The following is a 26603-nucleotide window of genomic DNA, read 5'->3' on the forward strand; positions in this document are numbered from 1 at the left end:
TATCGGGTTCCGCCTCGTTGTTCTCGAAGGGAGGGCTGTGGAATGAGGGTGATGAGGACATGAGGTATAGTGAAGGTGAGTGGGTAAGGTCAAGGGGGATGGAATGGGATGTGGTGGGATAGGATTGAGGGGTCAGAAGGGTGAGGAAGAGGAGAGGTTCATTGTTTTCGGGTGATAAATCGTAAAGGGATGAAGGGCGTGGCAGTTGCTAGGGAACGGATGTGCGAGAGAGGTGTTGAAAGACTGTGTACGTTGTCTTCAAGTTAAAATTTACAAAAAGCTACGAATGTTGAATTTTAATGTATTTTAGTCGTCATGAATACGAAACAAGCATTAAATATATCTCGGTTTATATATATATATATATATATATATATATATATATACATACATCCATCAAGTATCTATGTATCTCTCTGATTATATTACACACACAGTGGAATGTGAATAAGCAATATGTTAAGGCTGGCAATATTTATAGATCTAGTTAGCAGCTTCACGGTGAGAGATGTACACGGTGAGGAAGTGAGAGGGGTGGAGAAGTGGATCACAGTGGGGTCGTGGGGAGGGGGGCGTGGTAGGTTATAGAATTCATGGGAGGGTGTGTGAATGAGTGTGAAAGGTGTTTGTGTAAGAGAGAGTGAGTGAGTGTGTGTTGTGTTCGTTCGTTCGTTCGTTCGTTCGTATGGGGGAGTTCTAGCTGATGGGGGTAATGTGGGTAAGGGTGGATAAGGAGAGCTTGTGTGGGTAAATGAGAGAGAGAAAGAGAGAGAGTTGTAGTATGTGGATGCGTAAGTAAGAACAAGTGTGGGTTGGTGAGAAGGGTGTTTGTGTATGGCTGGGGAGTGTTTATCTGGGAGGGTGAGGTGAGGGGAAGTGGGGGGGGAGGGCTTGGTAGTGTGTAGTTATGGGGGGGATGTGAGTGTATGATGATCAGTAGGGGGTGAGTGAGTTGTGGGGGTGTAGGTGGGGGAGGTTCTCTGAGTGGGGGTGGAGGGGGGGGAGTGTTGGTGGGGAGACAAAGAAGGAGGGGATGTTAGCGTCATGAGAGTGGGGGTGGTTGACGAGCCCCGCAAACGGATTAACTACCCTTGGTCTCTCCCCCCCAGCTTGTTAGTGGGGAGGACAGATGTTCCCTCATGGCCACAACAGCTGGTGTGTCAGGTTAGGCCCATACGCCCCTCACCTCAGTCATGTAAACAACTAATTAACATTGTTTAAGTATATTTTTTGATGATCTGTGAAAATATTTGTTTTTCCTGGGTGTGGGTTGCTGGGGGGGGTGGGGGGGGCACTGTATAGCATAATGTCGTTGTGTCCCGTTAAATTCGTCATAGGTTTTGTCTGTTTAAGCAAGAACATTGATTATCTGGTAATATGCGCTGTCAGTTTACTCATACCAGCATAAAATATTGTCATTATTACGAGTGAAAAATTAGGCTTGACCGTCACTGGCATATCAGCTTATCCTTACCGAGGGCCGCCCCTGGTGCTGGACCATTTGATGATAGCCATATTTAGTGTTAAGTTATAGTACTCTACTGCTTCTTTGTGTCGCTTTTATAGTCGAAAATACATCTTTAACTTAGTGTTGTATTAATTAATTTGTTCAGTCAAGATTGATAACATTTTCTGATGGATTTATTTTTATATATAGAAAGGTATGATTTGTTATTGTAATTTACATGTTTTTTTTTCTCTTATTACAGGTAAGTGTTATACTGGAGTGTACAGTGCTGAGGCTATTGGTAAGTAACCTTAATATGTGTCACAGTTACCTTTAGTGAGACTCCCATGTATATAATGCTTGTGTGTTATGGTCGTCGAAACTTAACATAGAATAAAACTGAGCACGGTAAAAAGATACTCCCCGGGTCGATATTATAATCCAGAATATTTAATGTCGAATGTCATGACCTAACACCCCTTCTACAGACAGCCCTGGCACTTGACATTATTAGTGGTCTATCACAATCTCATCTGGAGGTGAAAGCCATTGTTGAGTAACCAATGACCCCGTGACTGTTACCTTGATCGAATGGAACTAATGGGAGGATAGAGGCAATACTCTGAAGTGTTCCAGAGTCTTACCGCCAAAGTACTAAGGAACATTATTGATAGATTAATGTACAGGATAATTTTTTGCCCGTGAGTAGTAAAATGGGATGTCTACATGAGTAAGGTCTTTAGTCTAGGCCACACACAATCATGTCATAATGTGATTTATTTTTTTTTTATTTTTAAGGATTTGTAGGTAAAAATCTGTTGATTTTTGTATCAAGTTTAGGTTAGGACAAGGGTACGATCTCTACACCCAGTGAAATGTTCTCTACGTCTGCGTTGAAGCAAATCTGAAATATTTTAAAATGAGCAGCGCAGGTGTGGGCAGCGGACTCGGCCTGTATACGGGAAGGAGGACGCTGCTGGGGCGCTAATGTCACTATGTATCCCACTGTGATGGGTGACATTGATAAACGACGGGCAAGGTACTGAGCCAGGGAGGCGGGCTTACTGTCTGCCGTCCTTTTAACTTCATTTCAACAATTCTCCCTTGATGGATATTGTCTGGATCACATTTTCCTTTTAATTTTATCAGTAAAGACATAGATGATCATGATTGGATGGAAATGTGTCTTGTATTGAGTAGAAGAGTCGTGTGGTGACATCTCGAATCCCTGTCCCAACTGTGTACGTAGAGTGATCATACTTACTGTCACTGATATTTGTGAGTACTTGAGTTGTCTCGTATCCAGCACTAAGATATTATCAGTAATGGATGGGAGAGGTGCGAGGTGGAGGCTGTGTGTGGCGAATAGGACAAGGCGATGATTAGGGACTTCTGAGGATACTGTGGTTAAGGGAGCATGGTAAGGGCTGCGTTTGGGAGAGCATAGAAAAGGTTGTGGTTGGGAGAGCATAGTATGGGCCGTGGTTGGGTAGGGAGTTATATAGTCTGTAGGTGACGGGAAACGTAATGAAGACACAGGGAGAGAGTAATTAATTGGAGACGTGACTTGGGACAATACGATGAATCATGGTTGGAGGTCTGATATAGATCGTAGTAGGGGAGAGAGAGAGAGAGAGAGGTTGGGGGTGGAGAACCGGTTTCTCAGCTTAAAAATATTCGTGTATCACCGATGATTACCCCCGGGAGCCCATACAGTTGCGAGAATGGAGCGTTATCCTCTACATCCGCCCCATCTGGTTGAATTCATGACAGTTCAGGTTCATATGTGTAGTTGACTGGCTGTGTCAGTTAGGACGACAAAGCCTGATACCTTTCACAGCCATTAAGGTATGTGACTGTTTCATGATTCCAGTTCATCTGGTGGTGGATTATTTTAGCTCAGGGAGAAGGAGTGTAAATATCTGGCAAGCAGATTCCCATACATGTATTAAATTACAAGGTTAAGTTATAGAGTAGGTGAAGGAAGCCGTAGTGTGGGGCTTGATGTGTGTCACGACTCGCCGGCTGTATCAGTGCAGCAGCAGCGACATTGGCATAGACGACTGACAGCAGCTGGTGAATGTTAGTGAGTGTGTGTCCTTGGGCTGTCGCGCAGGGTGTGACAATGAGTGATGGGTATGTTTACTTTAAGCAATATGTGGTAGTGATGAAGAGCTCACGGGTTGGTATGGGATGTCTGCTTTGAGGTGAGGTAGAGGGGATGGGTCATGTCAGTTGTTGGGAGGGTGAGTTTAGTTGTACCCAGGCAGCCCAACACTGTCCGGAGGCCACCATTGCTTAGTTTCATTCTAGGTTCATACATGTTCAATACCTTATAAATTGTTATATATCTCACTTAATTTTATTCTTTCATTATTTATGTATAATATCCATATATGGTACTTGTTTTATATTGGGTAGGTGTTAGTGGTATGGAGGGTGCTGGTAAGGTGAGTGTGGGTGAGGAGCAGATGACGCTGTGCGGATAACGTTACGCAGCAGTGGGGTCGTACAGGGCTATGTTATACCCCCTCCCCTGTTGTTGTAATGTTCTCACCTCTACCACAGCCGTTTTTGGGTCACCTCCCTGCCAGGTCACCAGGTCATGCCACTGTATATAATCTCGTGAGTTCAGTAAACTTATTTATCACAGCAGTAATTTAGGTTCATGCGTGAGGCGTGTCAGGACCATGTTCACAGCGTTGGAGTCATCGGCGCTAGTATTGTTCAGCCTCTCACTGTACAATACCGTGTCGTGACTAACACCCTAGTTGTTGCCGTTTCAAACAACATGAAAGAATAGTTGTCATTAACTTTATTTGCGTTTATTATTGTTTTAGAATTATATAATATGAAAGGGAAGGTCGTATTGATGTAATAATACTCGGGGAAACCAAGTGTGGAACAGGATGGGCAGTGACGCCATGCGGACACTATTTCCACCCACAATGTGTACGTTCTGTGTTTGTACGGTCGGACATGCCGGACGACACTGGCCATCACCTACACCGGAAACACCCAACACTACCCACTGTGGCACTCTGGCACTCATCAGTGAACACGGACCAAGAATGGATCATAAACTACATTAGTGAGGGCAGACCAGGCAGTATTATCAGTCGGTGGGCTAAAAACTGTTTATATATAGCTTGTCTGTCCTGTATCGTAAATATTTATGTTTTATTCTTTTTAAAACTAGAATTGTCTTTACCACTTAAGCCTTGATGTGATTCATGGTTTCCTGTTTGATAAGGCTTTGTTTATTGAGTCAAATCAGGTGGTGATCCTCGGCGTGTGGGTGAGTGTCCACGTTCAGGGTGTTGGCAGGTCCAGTATATAACCAGGCGAGGCCACCAGAGGATAGCGACCCTGACAACTGAGGGTGGGCCGGAATGTAGGGAGTGGTCGGGAGTTTGGGGGAGTGGTCGGAAGTTTGGGGAGAGGTCGGGAATTTGGGGAGTGGTCGGGAATGTGGGGGGTGGGATTTAAAAACAAAGATGGAAGAGGAGGAAGTGGGATGGGGGAAGGTTGAGTGTGAATGGAGAGGGATGGTGAAGACTGTTGGTGTGGTGAAGAGGAGGAGGAAGAGGGGAAACCTATAGGGAGGGAGGGTAAGAGTGGAGTGAGCTCTGATGACAGGCAGGAAGAGGGGGGGGAGGTGTGTGTGTGTGTGTGTGTGTGTGTGTGTGTGTGTGTGTGTGTGTGTGTGTGTGTGTGTGTGTGTGTGTGTGTGTGTGTGTGTGTGTGTTCCTACCTGTGTTATGGTAGACCCCTGGGCTTAGTCACCCTCGACAAGCTAATTAATCCACCAGGATATTACTATGGGGGGGCTCTCCTAGGGAACACCAACACGCATTACCATACTCGCTGCTCTTCTGTGTTCGTTTGTTTTTCTAATTGAATATTTTGCCCTTGGTTGTGATACGTTTTATTTTTTCACAGATTGTCTCATTTGTACAGTGTAGTAAATGACAGACGTGGCCACAGCTTTGGTATACGGTAGGCGGATATTACACTACCTGCTTATTGACGACGGATAAAGCAGCGATATTTATGATATTGATGAGTTGTGGATTGTGACACCTCATCTTGCCTGTGTAGATCATCCAGTACAAGGTGTGTTTGGCTGTGGCATATGATGTTGGATGGCACTGTTGATGTCTACTTTAGGTTGTCTGTACTTTCTGCGAATTTCAATAAGTAACCTAACCTAACCTGAAGTGTTTTGGTGATCAGGTCATAAACTCTCAGGCAATGGCTGACGAGACATCAGTGATCATCCTGGTATAAGTAATTTTTATGTAAGGATGTGAAATATTCGAATGTTTATGGATGTATCGTTGTTGGCTGGTGGTTGTAATGGTGGTGGGGGTGGTTGTGATGGTGGTGGTTGTAATGGTGGTGATTGTAATGGTAGTGGTGGTGATGATGGTAGTGATGGTTGTGATGATGGTGATACAGTAGTGGTGGTGGTTGTTGTGATTGTATAATGGTGGTGGTGTGTCGTGACTACTGAACCGGCAGTTCTGTTCTCTTCCTCATTGTTCTCTATGCATAACTAAATAACCAGGTGTATTTGGGAGATGTGGAGTTTGTCTTAGGATTTGGATTTATTTACGAATCATCGGAGTGTTTGTATAATTGTCCAACATGAAAATGATCTGGTATAAAATAAAGTGAGTTTCCTATGGCGGATGTATTGGTGGTTAGGGTAGGGTAGGTTAATGCTTGGTTAATGTTAGGTTAGGATTAGGTTAAGTTAGATTAGGTTAGTTAGGTTAAGCAAGTTAGTGTGATCCTGTTACCTGCTGTGTGTGTGTGTGTGTGTGTGTGTGTGTGTGTGTGTGTGTGTGTGTGTGTGTGTGTGTGTGTGTGTGTGTGTGTGTGTGTGTGTGTGTGTGTGTGTGTGTGTGTTTCCTCATTACTGGCCTCGCACACCGTTTACACCTGACGGTTGACTGTGCTTGTGGTTGCCCAGCCCGGAACACACGATACACCTGTGCGTCATACATCTACTTGCTGACGTTTTGTGTGTGTGTGTGTGTGTGTGGATGATGAAACTGTTGCAACACTTCATATTTGTTTCCCGCACATCAGTTTATCCTCACTACAAACACTTATCACCTGTGGATGGTGTATTGGTAGTGATAATGAGGATGGTGAAAATAATAATAATGATAGTAGTGGTAGTAGTGGTAATGGTGTACTAGCGTAAGGAGTTAAATTCCCACCAGCTAGTACCATATGAACCAGCTGTGGAATATCAGGTAATCCCACTACTGAGTCCTTTGAACCAGCTGGTGGAGAGAGAGAGAGAGAGAGAGAGAGAGAGAGAGAGAGAGAGAGAGAGAGAGAGTATCGTCTCAGGCTATCAAACTGTACCAGACTATTTGTAAACAGTGCTGGTGTGGAGGTTAAGTGAATGTCAAACCAATAAGGAGTTATATTTAAGTGTATATTATCGCCTATTACTCGGGGTGATGGAATATAAATTAGTATATGTTATTAACCCTCACTTTATATAATATTACTGTTTCTATACTTGACAGAGGCTAATACAATGGTAATAATGGTTATATTGGTAACGATTTATGGTGGTAGTACTAATGGGTAATTTTTGGATCATGGTAAAATGATGATGGTAATGATGTGTAATGATAATGACTGTAATAATGATGATAATTGATGATCGTGGGGATTTTAATGAGTGAGAAGGAATTAAAGAAGGAAGAAGGAGGGATAGTAATAATTAAGAAAGAGAAAGGAGATAGAGAATAGAAGAGGATGATGATGATGATGTTGCGGGGAGGAAGAGATGAGAGGAAAGTTAAGAAAGTTTTTTTAAGTGCAAGGAATAATAATGAGGAAACAAAAACTTTTAATTAAGGGAGTGAAGGCGTGATAGCAAGGACATGGAGATAACATGTTAACAGTGGTATAACATGTTAACAGGTGTACATCACGGGCACTATGGCAGGTGTGTTGTCAGGGGCAGCTGCTGGGTTGAGACCTCATCGAACAGTGATGTGATTATCTTTGGAGTTGTGTTGGTGAGCGTTGAGGTTGTGAGTGGTGCGGACAAAGCAGGAGGCCAGGGAGAGGGTGGTGAGATGTTGGAGGCCAGGGAGAGGGTGGTGAGGTTGGTGGAGGCCTGCAGGGAAATGGTGGTGAGGTGGTGGAGGCCAGGGAGAGGGTGGTGAGAGGGAAGAGCCCAGGGAGAGGGTGGTGTGGTGGTGGAGGAGGAGGAGGGAGGAGGAGGCCAGCCAGACAGGGATGGAGGTCCTCGGTGGCAACAGGACAGTGGGCCTGTGTGAGGAGGTTGAGTGAGAGTTTATGTTTGGGCGGCGCCAGACACACTGACCTTAAGTTATGCCCCAGAGGAGGAGGTGCCTCTTGGCTCGCTTATCTACGGAGTCGATTCAAGGTGCTTGGCTTTGATACGCACCATGTCTTACCTTATTTTGGAAACTGATATTATGTGTTGTGTACAAAATAAACCTACAGCTGTCTCACTGACTTGTGTTTTGGATGGTTTAAGTAAAACGAGTTACCTTGATCATAGATGGTGTCAGATTTATTTCTATTAAGCAAAGTATTGTTCTTGTAGGATTATGAAGACCGATTCGTTTGTAATATGTACACTTGGAACTGACGGACGTATTGTATATAATGAACGATGATTGCCTCTTGTACAAAGTGTGGGTGGTTGTTTAATTCCAACAGTCTTGTGTATGGGTGGTAATCAGTGCAGGGTATTAAGATATAGTAGTGATAGTGAGGGAACAGATAATATTGACCTAAAGCTGATGGACCATTACACTGTCTGCTGTGCTCGCCACCACCGTCACCTGTCTACTATTCACTCTTGTGCTTTACTCCGTCACCTGTCTAGCCACTGCTATACTACTACTCTGACACACACACACACACACACACACACACACATACACACACGCGCGCACTCACATAGCGTGGGATAGTAAATCTCAAGTTTCACCCCCCGTCTCCCCCCGTCTCCCCTTCTTCACCGTGGTGGCTCTAGTGCCTGTCCTCAGTCTCCTGCTTCCTGGGTCACGCTAGTCCCCCATCGAGTCTCCTCAGAGTACTGGCACCAAAGCCTTTATCTTGGGAGTTGAGTAATAATAGTAAGCGAATGTTAATATTTACATTCTCATTAAAGTTTATTTACACAATTAAGATATTGTCTACAATTACTCCCATACAGTACAGTACATGTTTTGTGGTAATTTGAATTGTGTGTTGTTTAGCTCGACTGCACTAAGGAGAGGTTATACTATACTTCCGGCTTCGTAATTGTCATCGTTAGCATTAATAAATGTTAATTACTTAAATCACATATTCTTGTTAGCCGTATTTCAGTTCATAGACCATTGTCCGTCTCCGGCGAGCTTCAGGGTGCCGTCCGTCTGTGAGCCAATCTTGTTTCAGCATCGTTTTATCCCCCTCCTCTGCCTCCACCCACATAGTACATACACGTCACGGCTGTAGTGTTCATAAGGTAAAACATTATTCAGTATTATGGAAGTTGTCGCTTGTTTCTCAGTGAGCTTCACCTTGCTGCGTGCCGAGGAGACTGTTGCATGAGACATTACCTGGACGTTGAAATGCTCTCTCGTTTTCTAGAGTTTGACCCGGAATGACTTGACATGCAAAGCCGAGTTGTTTCACAAATTGTACATACAGAGGCCACTATTAATAGTTGACATACAGTGTTCCTGACACACCCAAGGTTCTCGTGACGTTATCGCCAGCCTGAAGTCCTTCCATCTGTCATGATGTTTCGTGTTTTGCTCTTCACATAATTTTCTCGCGATTTATATTATTAGGTTTTACTCTGGCTCTCTGGTGCACGCTAGAGGGCGACTGTCATGGGTAATCTTCTACATATAAGGTTTCGCTTATATGAAAATGTGGCTGAAGCTGTGGCTTTTGAGGGCTGAGTAATGACTCACACACCACTTTGATCTTGGCAGCATGGAGATATCAGTCATGAATTTCAGATTTCAAATAATATAAAAAAGAAAATTCCAATGTCAGAAGATTATATTTGGTGGTGGCTGATGAAATAGCGCCATCTCAACGTTTATGCATATTGTGTGTGTGTGTGTGGGGGGGGGGGGGTTACACTCTTGCCCAGTCCAGTAGTAGTTGGGTCACTTAGGTGTTGGGGGAAGGTGTACCATGGTTGACACTTGTTGCTCGAGGTGTACTAAGTGTGGCCACGTGTGTCTTGGTGTTCAAACTGCTGGCTGGTGGCTTGCTAACCCCCTTAAGAGCCTCTGCTGACTTAAGACGTCGATAAAAGTTGGTGTTTATTCATTCAGCTGGCAGAATGTTTGCTTTGTCCTCCACAGGCTGGTAGTCTCGCCCGCTTTTCTCGGTGACTCCGCTTGTGTCAGTCATTCAAAATCCACTGAAGATGATAGCGGTGCAGCGAGGGGTCATAATAGAGATGTAGGACGTAAATGTTGGTGATGGAGAGCGGGGTTCATCAGGATAAAAGCAGAGCTCTCCTCCTCCCCCCATCCTTCATCCTGCTCGCTAGTGTTGGGTTCCCTCTCTTAGTCACCGGCCCCAGTTGCCTCACGCACATTTTGTTGGAAGCAATATATTTTTTTTTTACTAAGGGCTGATTGATGGTTTTCAGTTATTTTCCATTTAAGACGCAATAATGAAACGTTTTAATAACTCGTGTAATTAGTTAGAATCCACAAAGTGATGGGATTATGGCATGCAACGTGAGTGTCGTCCTCCCTGGCAACCGGTGTGGAGCGCCGGGCACACATGGGGGAAAATACTATTTGAAGCAGTGTGATTCCCGCCCGTACCAGCGACCTCGGTGCCCCTCTCCCCTCCGAGGGCTCCCGTGATGCAATGCGCGGGAAAACTCATGTGTAACGACCAAGCCGGCATGTGCGCGCGCGGATGGGGCGGCGGCTCTGCTTCCCGCCAGTCTGTTGTTTGTACTGTAATGTTGTTAGTTATTATTTAACGTCAGGCATTGATTCATAGAATGAATTCACTGTGACAAAGATGACGGCTATGTTGTGATGAAGAAGCACGTGACTGACTCGGTCTCGGCACACCCGGTAAGGCCCCCACATGTGAACCGTCTGCTCGCTCTGCTAGGAAGGCGAGTGGCAGAGTCTTCTGTCAGTCTCTCATGGAATGTCACTGAGTATGGTACAATGTGCTGAAACAACCAAATAAATATCATTAAATGTTAAATAACTGAAATTACGACTATATTGAAGCCCCGCGGTTGTGTGGGGAGCGAGATGACAAATTGGATAGATCAAAGGGGAACGGCCTCAGAGGGCAGGTGTGGGAGAGCAGAACACCCTGGAGGTGTAGAGCCCTGCCGGCTGACTAGAGTTACCGGGGTAGATGTCGGAAGGATAAAAAAATATTTTGGAAGAAAACTTAAAAATAGGTAGACAGAAGAGGGGGAGTGAACCTGAGCGCAGGATGACAAAGTTACTACTGTTGGTTTGCGGTTATTGTAATGGGAGTACAGTTAGTGAGGTGAGTACGTTGACGGTGGGAAGATGAAAGACGAACAGGAAGTTTTCTGGAGAATATATTAGTATGATTAATGATGTAAAGTGTAGTTATCAGGTACTGTAGGTGAAGGTGTGGCAGGGACTATTGGTGGGTCGCCAGCCTCAAACTACCCCTTAGCATCATGTTTACTTTATTTTTTCATTATGTCGGTTATTTGTAGGTGTCCACCTACTCTCAGCTCGAGTCAGATGCGCTACTGATTCCCAAGGATTGTGTTTAATCTTAACTGAATTCAGTTGGGTTAAGTTTGTTCATAATGGTTGGTGGTTATGAATGGATTAGGTTAGGGGCTTGTTAGTGTAAGGTAGAGTTGGGTGAAGGAGGTGTTGTGGTGTGTGTTGGTGTTATTTTGTTTAGTGATGGTTTCCCCACCTTACAAAAGGAAGATTGGACACCTCTACCACCGCCACGGGCTGTTCCTCTATGCGAAGCGGCGACGCCGCCCGCGGGTCTGCGGGCCTGCGGCTCGTCAGTCAGTTGCGTGGCGCTCACGTATGCGTTACCCGTCTCGCTCCTCCTCCACACTCACACAGCCCACACTGCTCGCCGCCTCAACACGCCCATGACAGGGTCTCTCAGCTTGGTCTCAACTTGCTGGTTAGTCGCCGAAGCCACGCTGTTGTGTTATTTTCCTTGGCTGCAACTTGTTTTGAATTCCATACGCCTATTGACACCCTCACCAAGTGCGTTACAAGTGACAGTTCGCAAGCAGATGTGTACAATATTCACAGTGGAAAAGATTAACCTGCAAATACTTACATTTTTTAGTAAAATGTGTGAAGTGATGACTGACGTCATGTTAACAGTACATTTTAACATTATGGGTGTGCTACTGCTGGTGACCGGTGGGAGAGGGGAGGTCAGGGGTGGGTGGGGATAGGGAGGGAGGGGATGGATGGTGACTCAGGCGACGTGACTCCTGTAGTCCACCCAGACTCTGAGTCATCACTCATTCACTCTCCCCTCTGAGTGCAGTGCTGTGTTATTAGTGAGACGCAGGAGAGGAAATGTTGTGGCCGTTAGTAAAGGTCACACACATACACCAGTCCTGGTATAGGTGTGTGCACCACCATATCCGTCGAGTGTCTAAATTAGTGAAAGTTTTAGTTCGGACATTCAAGCATAGCATAGATTCAAATGTATATTATAACCAATGATTTATTCAGATTTTATTAAACAATTCATGAAAGTTACCCAGAGAAATTTGTGAGGAAACGCTTTCGTAACACACCCGATTTAGTGAGTTACTTAGAAATGGGATGATGTGCTGTGGGAAAAGTTGGGTGGCCCAGTGCGTGCTCTTGTGTTTTCACGTCTTGGGTGGGTGCGTCCACGCGGCCGCTGCTGACTGAGGCAGGGAGTATAGTGTGGTGGGTGATCTGTCTGCCAGCGTTCTATAAAGTTATGGACTGAGTGAAGGAGAGGAGGATGTAGTGTGGGGGTAGTGTGACTGCACGTGGTATGTTTAACTATTGGGTAGTGTGTGGGGGTGGTGGTACATTCACAGTGTGTAGGTGTGGTGTTAGCTATTACAGTGTGTGTAAGTGTGGATTAGTGTGTGGGGGTGGTGTTACATTCATATAGTGTGTGTATCGGTGGAGTAGTGCGTGGTGTCACGTGTATGTGTGTTGGTGGGTGTGGTAGGAGGAGAGGGGGCGGGCGGGGGAGTCAGCCTCGCCTCGCCCCTTATGGACAGATGCTCTTGTAATTACCCGAGGTCGTCCCGCGCTCAGTTATTGCCGGTGGGGACTAGTCGGGTACCTTTTTCCATGGCCAGGTTCATTACTGTTTACAAAATTGACTTGACTGTTGATTTTTAAGAGTCGTTGATATCACCAGCGACATTAAGAAGAATGTTTACTTTTTCAGGGATTTGTAAAAGCGGATAACGTGTTTGAATTTCTGATAATATTGACACCAAAGACTTGTATGTGCTGTAGACTGCTAGTGTGAACACATAAACTGTAATAAAGAAACGGAAAAGAGAAAATACGTGGAAATATAATTTTTAGTTGTGGGGTCACAACGTCGACCTTGTGTGGGACTCCTGTGCTCGCCCTGACCTCCACTCCTCAACACATTCACGACTTTAGTCTGGTGAGTTTATTAGGAACTTCATATTATTTGTTATTATATACGTGAAAGTAGTGTAATTTTTTAATGTCTGTATTTATCAAGCTGTCAATCTTTTTCGTAATATCGAGATAAGTGAGGTGAGTATAGACGCTTGTGGCCGCAGGTAAATAGTGATAATACTTGGTACCACGATTGTCGTGCTTTTTAATACTAATTTTGTATGTGAAATGGGAAGGTCTCCTGTGGTCGGGGCTAACGGGGCCTGCTCCACTAGCAGCAGCAGCAGCATCAGGATCAACTCAACTCCTCCGTCACAGACGTCATGGTGTGACCTGTCACCCTTGATCACCCTCCTATTTCGTCGACTGTATCAAGGTGTCTTTTACTACTTACTGAAATCATTTGTCCCATATCTTGGTCTGTCACGTCGAGTGTTTCGTAAGCACCGTATGATGAATAAATGATAACTGTCTGCAGGTTTAGGACGGTCACCCTTTGCATAATTTTCGGACTGAAAGTTAATCCAGTGTCACTCAGAAGATGCAAGTTACCTTAACTTCAAGCTACAGAGGGCTGGAGGTTGAGTGATTTTGCCGCAATGTTTCCTGGTTGAGTGATTTGGGTAAATTACACGTAAAGTAAGCTACAGAAAACTTTATTTCCACTCTTATGATTAATGGGGATAAAACTTGTGATATTTCCACCATAATGATGCCGTCCTCCCCCTTCACCAGTTATCACAGCTGTGTACAATATAGTTGGCCATTCTCGAGTTCTGAGTACACAATACAATTCCCATTATGAAATATTTTATTTTTTAGTTATATGCCGGTAGATAGTTTTTTTTAATAGTGCTTTGTAATTTTTATTCCCCTTCCAGGCTCACTATTCCGGAGGGGGCGTAACAATAGCGTTTGTCTGTAATTTAAATTTTGTTAAATTAATTAATTCGCTCGTTTTCAGGATATTTTTACACCACATGTTATAAATGGTGAATATGGGTGAGTGATGTGCATATACCTAAATGGTTTATAGCAGAGGTCTGGCCATTCTATATATATAAATATATATATATATATATATATATATATATATATATATAATATATATATATATATATATATATATATATATATATATATATATATATATATATATATATATATATATATATCATTGAGACAACCAAGAATCATATAGAAACAACAGTATGCATGTGTGGATATACTATACTGTCCTCTTCTATATCATGACTTACGTTTGGAAAGTCATTGTATATCATGTATTACTCAACGTGATCTTGTGTCCACGTAACATGTTTGTTTCAGCTCTAAAGGTTGTGCTTGTTTCAGTGTGTAATGACTCGGTAGGTGTGTGTGCGTGCGTGCGTGCATATGTATGTGTCTGTGTGTGTGCCCCCTCAACCCCCGTGGATGGGCGTCATTGTCCCTAACTGTCTGCAGCTTTCGCACCACCTGCTCCCCTCACACACACACACACACACACACCTATTGTGCAGCAGTCTGTATACTACACCACAGGCAAACGCTTTTGTCGTAACTTCGGTTTGATAGAGTATGGACATAGTTTATTCAGGTGTGCTTTCATGTTCAGATGTGTTTGTAGTTCATAGAGAAGAAGAATTAATGAAACTCCGAATTACGTGAAGATTACACTTGCTAGTTTAATTCACCTCATTAAAAAACCCTAACTTAACCTAACCCTGCCAGATAGTGTTTGGGTGTTTAATCAGGTGAATAAGCTGTGAACGGGTTAATAATCTTCAGGTTAACTCAAATTCCAAACCCGAGAGAATGTTGGAGTCAGTGTACAGTGTTGCATGGTAGTGGTGGTGATGGACTTGTGTTGCCTTGAATCACTACCGTAGACCAAACTTGGGCCACTTGTGTCGTCTACCGCGGTTCGTGTTTGAAGTACACAAACTTGTTCGTATTGTGGCAAACGTGACGGCTGCCAGCAGTAACAGTCAGGTGAATCACTACTTATTAGGAGGTTAACCTGTGTTTCACCTCCAGGTCAAAGACGAAACTCGCGGAAGTCTCCAGTTGTCTCGGTATGAAAATTGTCTCCACCCCCCCTCCAACCCCCTCCAACCCCTTCTCTCTTTTAACCTCCAAACACTTAGGATGAATTATTCTTCAATGTGTTAAACAGTTAATGGCCCCAACACTTTTATTGTCTTTCTTTAAATTTTACTAATAATCGAAAATTGGACCATTAGATCAGCCAGGTAATTCTATGACTCACTGAAGAGGAAGAGACAGACACGCCAGATAAAATATATTGTATTATTTAAGTAAACTCGTATGACCTTTTCCTTTTCACACGGGATCATCCAGGGATCAGTAGCAGTGTCGTTAGTTTGAAACTTGGAAATGTCGAGAAGCCCAAATAAGGTGTTGAAGGACGTGCAGTGTGATCCTGAGCTTATTTTGTCCTTTTAGGGGAAAGTTGGGTGAACTGGGGGTGTCCAAGCGTGAACCAACGACCTTTGGGACGGGGAGCGAGTGTTGTAACCCATGATAACAGTATATTTCATAAACACATGTGAGAGGGTTGGCAAAATTTACTCACTTTGAATGGCTTGATAATGCAGTTGAGGTCATCGTTCATTTTGGCAGCTTTTGTCTCTTCATTTTTTATTATTTATCATTATAGTGTTACGGTAAATGGTCTAACTGGTCTCTTCAGTGGATTGGTTTCATATTTTAACATTATCTCCACCATAGAAAGTCTTATTTTAATTACCTACACTTTTTCGAATAACAGAACACTACTTCAGCAGCAAACAACATTATCAGAAATTATTATATAAATTTTACCATATAACAGATACTAATCCTGAAACTGTTCCATCACGAGTTCGACACATACAACACCTTGCAAAGTGTAGGGTCTGGTCACTACAGGAATTTATTTAGATAATCATTGTCTTTGATTTTTTACTGTAGATGCGGCAAATCAAGTGACTGTTTAGTGTTTTATGTACTGTAAATGAGCTAGACTAATGAAGCCCGGGTGATATTGAGGATTTAAAAGCAGATCCTAAGAGGTTAATGAAGTCAGGCATTGTGAGACTTCTTCTACCGAACCGAAATGACCTCCAGTTTAAAACAATTCCACCCCACCAGACTGATTGTATACACATTATTAAGTCACTGTACTTTAAACTACACAACGCCCCATATCAGGGTGTGTGGAGGGAGTCATTTGTACAGATGACTGGATGAGGAGATGAAGTCATGGTGTATGAGACAGGAGGTGGTGGTGGTGACACATGAGGGCAACACACACACACACACACACACACACACACACGCACACACACACACACTCTACCGGGAAGACGAAAGGTCATGTTTGTTCCAGTAAATGAGTAGTGATGTTGTCACCCTGGCCAGACTCACTTGGTGACCACTGAGCATGTGAATTATACCATGAGGTTGAAGCATGTACTGTGATGCCTTCTAGTTAACCTACACACATACAGTATACACCCTTTGTAGAACCTCACGTTGGCGCCATCTGTACCACCACCATTTCGTCATAAGTAACTCCACCGCCGCCATCATCATCGTCGTCATTGCCTCAGTACTATACAAAGTGTGTGTGTGTGTGTGTGTGTGTGCGCGCGCGCGTGCGTGCACCAGGAGCGGGTGGTGGCGGTATTTGCACGCTCCACGCCCTAGGATAAAGAGAACGCTGCTCCTTGGAGGCATATCTGTGGCTTTCTCTTCCTTCCTCCTGGCCGCCTCTCTCCCCGTTTCTCCTCCCCCATGATGATACTCGCTCAGAACAAGTTTCTTCCATCTTTATTGAGGAAGTTGTTATTGTCTTCACCTAAAAAAAAATTATGTTGCTCATCAAGGGGAAAACATCATAAAATATGCGCAGGTAGTGATCTTGAACAACTTTTGGGTTACTAATGGAAAGATATATTTTGAAATATTAATTTAACATAAGTACTAAGTTTCCTCGTGTGTGTGTGTGTGTGTGTGTGTGTGTGTGTGTGTGTGTGTGTGCATGTAACGCCATTTGTTGAAGTTGTGGTCAGGTGCACTGGACAGTGACATTGCTAGTTGTGGCCGAGGGTTTGTATAAGCCGGTAGGGAATTTCTCCCCTGCTTATTGTGTGGCGGGGGAATTCCTCCCCTGTGGATTATTGAGCGGGGGAGCGCAGTAGTGTGGAAGCCGGTGAGGCTGTGTGGTGGTTTCCCCCCCAGACGCCGTCGCCACAATACAAGGCGTAATAATGACTGTCTGTGGTTATGGTATAGCACAACGCTCTTGGCTTCACACACTTGGCAGAATTAGTCTGTTCTTTTGTATTTTTTTATTATTCACATCAGTTACTATGAACCATACAACCCTCCCCCCCTCCCCCCCGAGTTTTATAGGATAAGTTAAAGGAGACGGGAGGATAACGAACGATAAGGTCTATTGTGTATTGGAGATTATCAGCTGCCTGTTGACATTGGTATAACTATTCGGGTGTGTTTATAATGCAGGCGTATTACCTGATGCCATCGTGTTTATTTCGTGTTTGGGATAGACGAGGAGAGACTGAATCACAAGGAGCACAAAAGGTTAGGTTAGCTCACGTACTGTAGGGCATTCAAGGTGATATTGTCCATCAGTAAGTGAGCTAACCTAACTTAATGTATCTGCATTTATTGAATTCAGCTCATAACCTTCTATTGCCCCCACAAGGTACAAGGGAATATCACCTCGGACTTGTTAAACATTCTATTGCCCCTACAAGATAAATGGGAAATATCACCCTGGCCTTCTTTAAGTATTTTGTACATTTCTCAACACGTCAAAACTCTAAATACAGTAACCATAACAGATCAAATGAATTATATCTTGTATTCCAACCTTCCTCAAGACTAACCGGGTGCATAAGGGTAAGAATTCACTCTCGTATACTTCACGCTCTTACATAATGCTGATTTAGGTCCTCTGTGTACTGTCGCGTTGAAGCTGGACAAGGGTTTTGATTTTTTTTATTACGTTAGAAGTAGACTATAGTACAATACTGTTCTAGACATGTGCTCAACCTTACGATATGGGTCCCATTTGAGTGCCAGATGAATGACACTTATGTTGACACGGATACTATGAAAGTATTATTATATAGCCTGGTGTAATCACTGGAAACAGAAAGATTACGAAATTATAAACTTAAATCCACAAACAACAAAAGCAAACGGGGCGAGATTACCAACCATTAAGGAAATTTAGTCCACCAAAGTTTATTAAAACTCTCCCTGGGACCTGGATAAAAAACACCATTTAAAACTTTTAACATTGTAAAGTTGAGAATTAACGCGGTAGTTACTGTTTACAAATGATAAAATATATATTCTTAAAGTAACATTATATCCTCTAAGTAACATTATAATCTTAAAGTAACATTATATCCTTTAATTAACATAATATTTAGGTAACATTATGTCCTCCTCTAAGTAACATTATAATCTCAAAGTAAACATAAGCTTCACTTTCCTTTAATCTCCAGTAATATCAAGGTCATTATGGCCCCGCGACACAGTCCACCTCCTCCTTTGTTACCACCAAAACGATTTTTTTGGTCGTCTTCATTCCAGCTTAAGTGGTCATCCCTCCTTCATCAAACTGGAAATATTTTAAGTAATCGATAATTTGAAAAAAAGGAGATTCTGTATAACTTTTGGTATTTTGTTTTCATTTTTTGTTACCTTGTACTAGTGAGTCTGTTATTCTTCTCGTGCTGATGTATCTCCACCTGAACCCGGCAAGTCGTTGTTATGATAATACATTAGTTCTGAGAAATATATGACTGACACATACACATTATAATGGGCCTACTAAACGTTGATTTGTACATGAAAACTAAGCATTATCAGGTATCTGCTTCAGCCGTAAATTTCCGTCATATATGTTTTAATGCAATATATGTTTTATCTACCAACCATACTTGTTGACTTCACAAGTCGGTGGACGAGGGGCACAATTATGATGTGGTATATCTCGACTTTAGCAAAGCCTTCGACAGAATCCCCCACGAAAGACTAATTAGAAAGGTAGAAGCACATGGCATCAAAGGTAATATCCTTAAATGGATAAGGGCGTGGTTACAGGATAGGAAACAGCGCGTGAGCATTAACGGCACTTAAGTCCCATTGGAGCAACGTCACAAGTGGAGTTCCCCAAGGCTCAGTACTTGGACCATTATTATTTATTATATACATAAACGACATAGATATCGGCACAGACAGCAACATAAGCAAATTTGCTGATGACACTAAAATAGGACGTGTTATTAAATCTGACGAGGACTCTGCAAAACTACAGGAAGATCTAAACAAATTTTTCGAATGGTCTGAAAAATGGCAGATGAAATTCAACGTGGACAAATGTAAAGTACCAGTATAGGAGATGTAAACAGGGAAACCAGATACCAGATGAACAACGATGCCATAGAGAAATCCGACTGCGAGAGAGATTTAGGAGTAATGATAAGTAGGAACCTTAAGCCAAGTAAACAATGTATTTTTGCTCGTAACAAGGCTAATAAAGTACTTGGGTTCATACAAAGGAGTGTTAGTTACAAGACTAGCGAGGTCATCCTAAAACTGTATCTTGCTCTTGTGAGACCACACCTGGATTACGCAGTTCAGTTCTGGTCACCGTATTACAGAATGGATATAGAATCCTTGGAAAGAATTCCGAGGAGAATGACAAGACTAATCCCGGGCATTAGGAACCTTGAGTATAGAGACAGGTTAAAGCATCTTAATTTGCACCCCCTCGAGAGACGTAGAGCGAGGGGCGACCTGATAGAGGTGTATAAGTGGAAGTCAGGGCTAAACAAAGGGGACATTACAAAGGTACTCAAACTATCCAACCAGGAGCGAACTCGTAACAATGGTTTTAAAATTAGACAAATTTAGATTTAGGCGTGAAATAGGTAAACACTGGTTTGGAAACAGAGTAGTGGATGAATGGAACAAGTTACCAAATATCATCATTAACTCGAATACGCTGAATAGTTTCAAACATAGGTTGGATGCTTATATGAGCAATAGGGGTTGGGTGTAAACGGGACTGCCCAGTATGGGCCAATAGGCCCGCTGCAGTTTCCTCCATTCTTATGTTCTTAACTATGAAAGTGTGAGTAGCTCATGTCCTCCAAGATAATCTACACAAGATTGTCACCCACTTTACCTCACACGTGTCGGGAGGATAAACGTTGGGGAGCGGTGTGGGGAAATTTAGACAACATCTCCCCCAAACTTTTTTTTTTTACTGGTAATGGCCCACTCGATGGTGTGCTGACCACGTGATAGTGTCAGCCCTATGATGACCACGAGGTAGTGTCAGCCCTATGATGACCACGAGGTAGTGTTAGCCCTGTGGTGGCCACGTGGTGGTGTCAGCTCTGTGATGGCCACTCGGTAGTTGAAGGGGAGCGGTGTGGTGGTGAGGGGGGAGCGGTGGTGGTGAGGGGGGAGCGGTGGTGGCGGGAGGGAGCGGTGTGGTGGTCATGGTCAGGTTGTTCCCAGGTAGTGGTAGTGGCCACACCCTTCCCTGAGTCTCCTCATGTTCTCTCTCTCTATAATTATCTTCTCTTGTTTAAGGATTTTACTTTTCATTCATTTTTCTTGGAGGTTGAATAGTATTATTGATTTTCATGGTGGTAGCATGCTAGTGTGTCGTGCATCCCTCATCTAGTAATTCTACTTAACAAGAAATGGTGGTGGTTGTTAGGTGGAGATGGTGGAGGTGATGGTGTCAGGTGGAGATGGTGATGGTGTCAGTTGGAGATGTTATTGGTGGGGGTGGTAGTGATGGTGTCAGGTAGGGATGGTTGAGTTCTGGGCCAATTATGTCAAGGCCGGTTCTTTAGAATGTCGTTCCTACCGGTGGGGAAGTCTAGTCAAGTCTTTTTATGTCTGGTGAATTAAACTTGTGTTCCACCCGACGTATTTCAGCACTTAAAAGGTGGGGGAGAACGTTGGTTACAGCTAAAGTACATTATATATCCCTTTGACGACGATGGTGTATATAAGCTTCCACACTTTGACGGTGACATCCCTACAGAGTTAATCCATCGTCCTCAGAGGGTTAAAGAAACAAAAAGGTCGAACGTGCGGTGAAGGACCTCTCGATGTGATGTGGTTCACTCGTGTTGCCGGCGGCTCATCTTGGTGCTCAAATGATGCCACAACAGGTATCATCGCTTACATCCTTTAACTGTGGTGGAAGTTTTTGTCATGACGATGTAACCTCAGTTTCTTGATCGTCGGGGGTGAGGGTGGTAGGACGCGATTATTACCTAGTTAATTATAATTTGTGTGTGTGTGTGTGTGTGTGTGTGTGTGTGTTTCCTGTGTACACCTGTGTTACGTAGTGATGGATGTATAGTAGAGAAGTTTTCGCCTAGAAGTACAGTTGATCATGTGGCAGTCGTCTTGTGTGGGTCCAGCTGAAGTAGGTGACTGGGTGACGTGATCTTGGACGTAAATTTGAGGTGGAAGGAGAGGATAAACTCTAACTTTTATCTGGTATATACAGTTTTGCTAGTTAGATCATTGGCAATAATGGTTTAGATAGCCCTTGAGATAGTAGAAATAGGAATAAAAAGTTAAAAATGATAAATAGTAAAGGTGTGAGAGAGAGGTGTGGCTGAGAGTGGCGGGAGCGGTGTTACAATCCCCCGCTACACTCGCCATCACACTGTATTAAACACGCACAGGAAATCTGAAATTACCCACCAGACGCTGACCATGGCCTTCCGCTTCTGGTCTCTCCCTCCCTCTTCCATCGCTTCTTCCCTTCACTCCCTCCCATTTACCTGTCACCGTAAGTTTGTCTCTCCTAGAGGACTCTGGCCTTGAAAGACAGTAATCACAGAGACATGAAATTGACTTTGCTCGTCGAATGTTGAGAGCAGTGTGACGCAGCAGGATGACATTGAAGCACCTGGGTTAGGTATCGTCCCCCACATCTGCACGTGCGCAACACCCACCGTTGACTCACGCTATCAAGATCTGACGGAAGAGTTGTTTTTGTTAGTGCAGAGAAAATGGCTTGTTTGTGTAGCACAGTTGTAACTATCGCGGAAATAACAAACATTTCAAGAATAGAAGGGAAACATTGAAATTTGGAATTATTTGGAAAAAAATACATAAATGGGTAAGAAATAAGATATAGTAAGAAAAATAGTGGAGTAAAGGTTTTTTTGGTGGGTTGGCGAGGAGCTTCAAAAGTAACCAGGGGTAATGAACCGGGGAGCAACCTCGTAAAAATTGCAAGAGTTATAGCTAGCAATTTGGAGGAGAGTTTCCCCTGCACACAGTAGGAGGTAAAAGAAAACACGTTTAATATAGTACGATAGAAGGTGGAGCTACGTGTTAGGTGTAGTTAGGAAAAATACACTGTTGACCAGACGCAGTGTTGAGGTGGCATGTATCTTGTTGTCACTACCTACCTAACATCAGCCTCTCGGGTATTGTTCAAACTGTGCTGGTGTGTTTGTTGACTCCCCCAATATTTTTTTTCACGGTGAATTAGTTGGGGAGATATGAACTTGAGACGATGTTCTTTTGAGCCATGACCCTGGAACGTACAAATACTCCTAACTCAGGTTCTGTTCATTGAAGGAGAGTGAGTTTGGATTGAAAATAATTAGGATTCTCTGGGAAAAATCCTAGAGATCATGATATGAGAAATTTTATTACACTTTCATTGCTCTAGAGTCTAGATATTAAAATCAAACGATGTAGTTGAATATAAGGTATTGGAACTCGGCATAAAGAAATGGAATCGTACGTAGCTAAAGCGCAGGTGGGAGCCGAAGGTACTGTAGTGTTCCGTCCACTCCGTATGGGCAGAATGGGCGTTAAGGCTTACATGGAATTTTGTTTTCGGGGTTTGTGTTTTATTTTCATGATTTCATAACTTTGACCTATACGGCTGTTACGTCCATAGACTGTATGAGTAGCCAGTATTGACAGGCTGATTAGTTTCATCATAAGACTGACATAAGTTTCCTTCTTAAGATCACGTATATAACACGTTGAAAAGTCTTGGGTCTCAGATGTTTACACTATTTTATATTATTGTTCTGACTTTCACGAGTTATCAGTGGATGCAAATAAAATGTTTAGCCATGTTTGAACGAGTTTGTGCGACTCTGTGTTTGTATTGAGAGCTGCCACAAACTCTACACTCAGTATAACGTTGAGATGAGACGTGTGGCTGTGTTTGTTCCTCCTCCGCCAGCGGCAACTTCACTACAGCGCCTCCTAAGATACAGTATTTACCATGTACGGTGTGGGCGGCGAGTGTAAATGGTAGGATGTTTTAACAGCAGGTATCACTAACACCTCTGGCCACACGCATGGACGCAATACAAGTAATTAGCGGTTCATTTAACGCGATATTCATTCAACGTTTCTCGCCCGCCACCCAAACTCTCCCACTTACACACGGCGTTACTGGTAAATCTAGGCGGAAATAATATTGAAGCTGTTTTAGTGAGAACTTATATAGGAAAAGTCCAGTTACTTTTTTTCTCTACATGTGTACGTGTGTGGGAAGAGGTCGTCTCTTTCATAGGCATCTTATGAGCTCATACTTTCCGTCTAATACATTCTGAGAAATATATTAGTCAACATATGAACAACGCCGCTCCTTTGCTGCTTTACTTCTGAATGTAGGAAAACTCACTGAATAATTTGCGACATGAGAGTTAGGTTAGGTCCAGTTAGAAAACATTATAAACCTAACCTAACCTAACCTAATTAAACCTAATCAAACCTAACGGAGTAAAGTCGAAAGAATTGGGTGAAGTAGATGACTCACAGTGTGTTAAGAGGGCAGGCAGGGTTGTGAGTGGTAAGGCTCGGTGGTAAGGCTCAGTGTTAAGGCTCAGTGTTAAGGCTCGGTGTTAGGGCTCGGTGTTAAGGCTCAGTGTTAAGGCTCAGTGTTAAGGCTCAGTGTTAAGGCTCGATGTTAAGGCTCAGTGTTAAGGCTCGGTGTTAAGGCTCAGTGTTAAGGTTTGGTGCGCCAGTTTAAACTATCAGGGATTTCAGGAAGGCAGTTTTGTGTCAGTTTACTTTACTCGTCTTGATGCTAGCTAGTACCAGGGTGATGACACATAAGAGAAGTTGGTCATACAGCAATTACTTTGTCGACCCAGAAATTAAATTGAGTCATTACTGTGTGTGTGTGTGTGTGTGTGTGTGTGTGTGTTTGTGTTTGTGTGTTTTGCTAGATAGTAAATTACCGTACTACAATGCTTTGAAACACAGCAAACATTAATTCTCGTTTTTGTTGCTCTACGGTTAAAAAAACTATATGATGATCAACAACTCTACACGATCGTTCTACTTTTAATTTCGAGTAAAATATGAAATTAATCGTATAATCAGAGGTACTGTGTGAGTAATTAAGAAGCGAGTGTTGTGGTCAGTCAGTGGTTGTGTTGAGCCACCGTATTCCTCACCACCTTGATAATTACACTCCCACAGTTGCAATAATGTCAGTCAACAATGCTGGTCGCGGTGGGAGAAAGTAATCCCACTTCCACCATCGATTGCCTTAATTCTCCTGACAGGTGAGATGTGGTTACCTGAAGATTAACCACCTCAGTTTATTTCACCTAATTAAAAAAAAAAACTAATACAGTACTAAATAGGGGATGGGTTGGTTAGGTTAGCGTTGTGGTGGTTAATCTTTATGGTGAGATATGCTGTTGTGGATAATCTTCAAGTGACCCGTGATGTGTACAGGTATTGTTGTAATGCGTGACCTTCATAGTTGGATTTTTGTTCTCACGTGATGAAGAAATGGCCCTGAGGTGATGGGGTGAGGCCAGATGAGGGAGGTAAGGGTGGTGGTGAGGTAAATAAATGTATGTACCGTGACCAACTATGTTTACCAGTAGGTAAAACTGAGGCCGGCCTTTCGCAACCTGTACTGGCCTCTCAACCTGCACCAGCATCTCAACCTGCACCAGCCTCTCAACCTGTACCAGCGTCTTAACCTGTACCAGCCTCTCAACCTGCACCAGCCTCTCAACCTGTACCATCCTCTTAACCTGTACCTTCCTCTCAACCTGCACCAGCCTCTCAACCTGTACCAGCCTCTCAACCTGCACCAGCCTCTCAACCTGTACCAGCCTCTCAACCTGTACCATCCTCTCAACCTGCACTAGCTTACCATAGCCACACGGACTGATGCTGTTAGTTGCGCTCAGCATATAATTAATTCCTTTAGACTATTTATAACACTGAAGGCTTACGAAGATGATTTATGGGTCGGTTCCAATTTTTTTTTCCTGGTGGCGTCGGCGGCAGCAGGGGAGAGGGATAATTGAGTGGGCATAAAACTGAGTCTAAGATGACCTACATTACAGTGAGTGAGTGAGTGAGTGAGTGAGTGAGTGAGGTGAGTGAGTGAGGGCTCGAGACAGACATCTGCAGGAAGTTGGTAATGGGTATGAATGAACGCTTAAAACCCCAGTAAGTGTGTAGCAGCGTGTTGTTTATCTATCATGAAACTTCTGGTATTGGAGTGTGAGGAGGCATCAAGTGTGAGCTACAGTAGAGTGAGTTTTAATAAGTTACATCTCTGCTTCTGTCTAATGGAGAACAAGTAGTGGCATATCAACATAAACACTGAGTCTACGGGTGTATGTGTGTATGTATGTGTGTATGTATGTATGTGTGTATGTATGTATGTATGTATGTATGTGTACAGAGCCCCATCATACCTACATCAGCCCCCCTCCCCATTTCTCAAACAACTGCCTCATTCTTTACCAACTTCAAAGACAATAATTCCACTATAGTATTGGGCCCTTAAGCTTTCCGGGCCCCAAGACGACGGCCCCGTATGCTTGGGCCCAGAGTGTACTTCATCCCTAACTCACAGCTATGGTAATAAATGTTAATAAACTCATCACAGACATTTGAATCTGTTAAATGCCATTAATACCTGTACTAAATGAATTAGGTTCCCCAAAGCGTCAAATCCTGAATTAATTTAAACCAGATTGTGGAAGATTAGTTTCATAGCCGAGGTCATTGATGGGTCATAGGCGATCCCAGCTGGTCTTGCTGGGTATTACTCCTTAACATCTGCTTATTTGAGACGGAGTGTGGCTGTGTTTACATTACTTACGCTTCTTTGATCATCTTGTCACTCTTGTCTTACGATCTACTATGTGTATGTGTGTGTGTGTGTGTGTGTGTGTGTATGTGTGTGTGTGTGTGTTTGTGTGTTAATCATCCAGTTTGTTAGGTGTTAGTTGGGTGTGTCAGGAGTTTGGGATGAAGTCAGTGTTCCTTTTAGTGATGAGTAGTGTACGATGGGGGCGTCCGGGATACCCCCTTCCTGCCCGCTGGTTTATTTAACACGGTAAAATTAGCTTGGTTGGTGGGGAGTTGGACAGGCATTTGGCTGGGTGAGGCGACGTGCCGCA

At 43.4% G+C, this 26603-nt stretch overlaps 1 protein-coding gene across 3 annotated transcripts in view; it reads left to right on the plus strand.

Moving 5' to 3' along the window:
- The window catches only part of LOC121871466 (flocculation protein FLO11-like), a 222094-nt gene that overhangs the window by 83167 nt on the left and 112324 nt on the right, over positions 1–26603 (plus strand). Inside the window, exons 1-2 of one of the 3 annotated variants that reach the window (XM_042373807.1) lie at positions 11478–11629; positions 12902–13129. The exons of 1 other annotated variant lie outside the window; for it this stretch is intronic. The gene's annotated coding sequence lies outside the window, so the exon portion shown is untranslated. Of the gene's footprint in view, positions 1–11477; positions 11630–12071; positions 12090–12901; positions 13130–26603 lie in introns of those variants that run through there. One more of the 3 variants, XM_042373808.1, reaches the window with a different exon arrangement.

This window comes from Homarus americanus, unplaced genomic scaffold (genome assembly GCF_018991925.1).
Source record: "Homarus americanus isolate GMGI-L3 unplaced genomic scaffold, GMGI_Hamer_2.0 scaffold45698, whole genome shotgun sequence".
Taxonomy (NCBI): Eukaryota; Metazoa; Arthropoda; class Malacostraca; order Decapoda; family Nephropidae; genus Homarus; species Homarus americanus.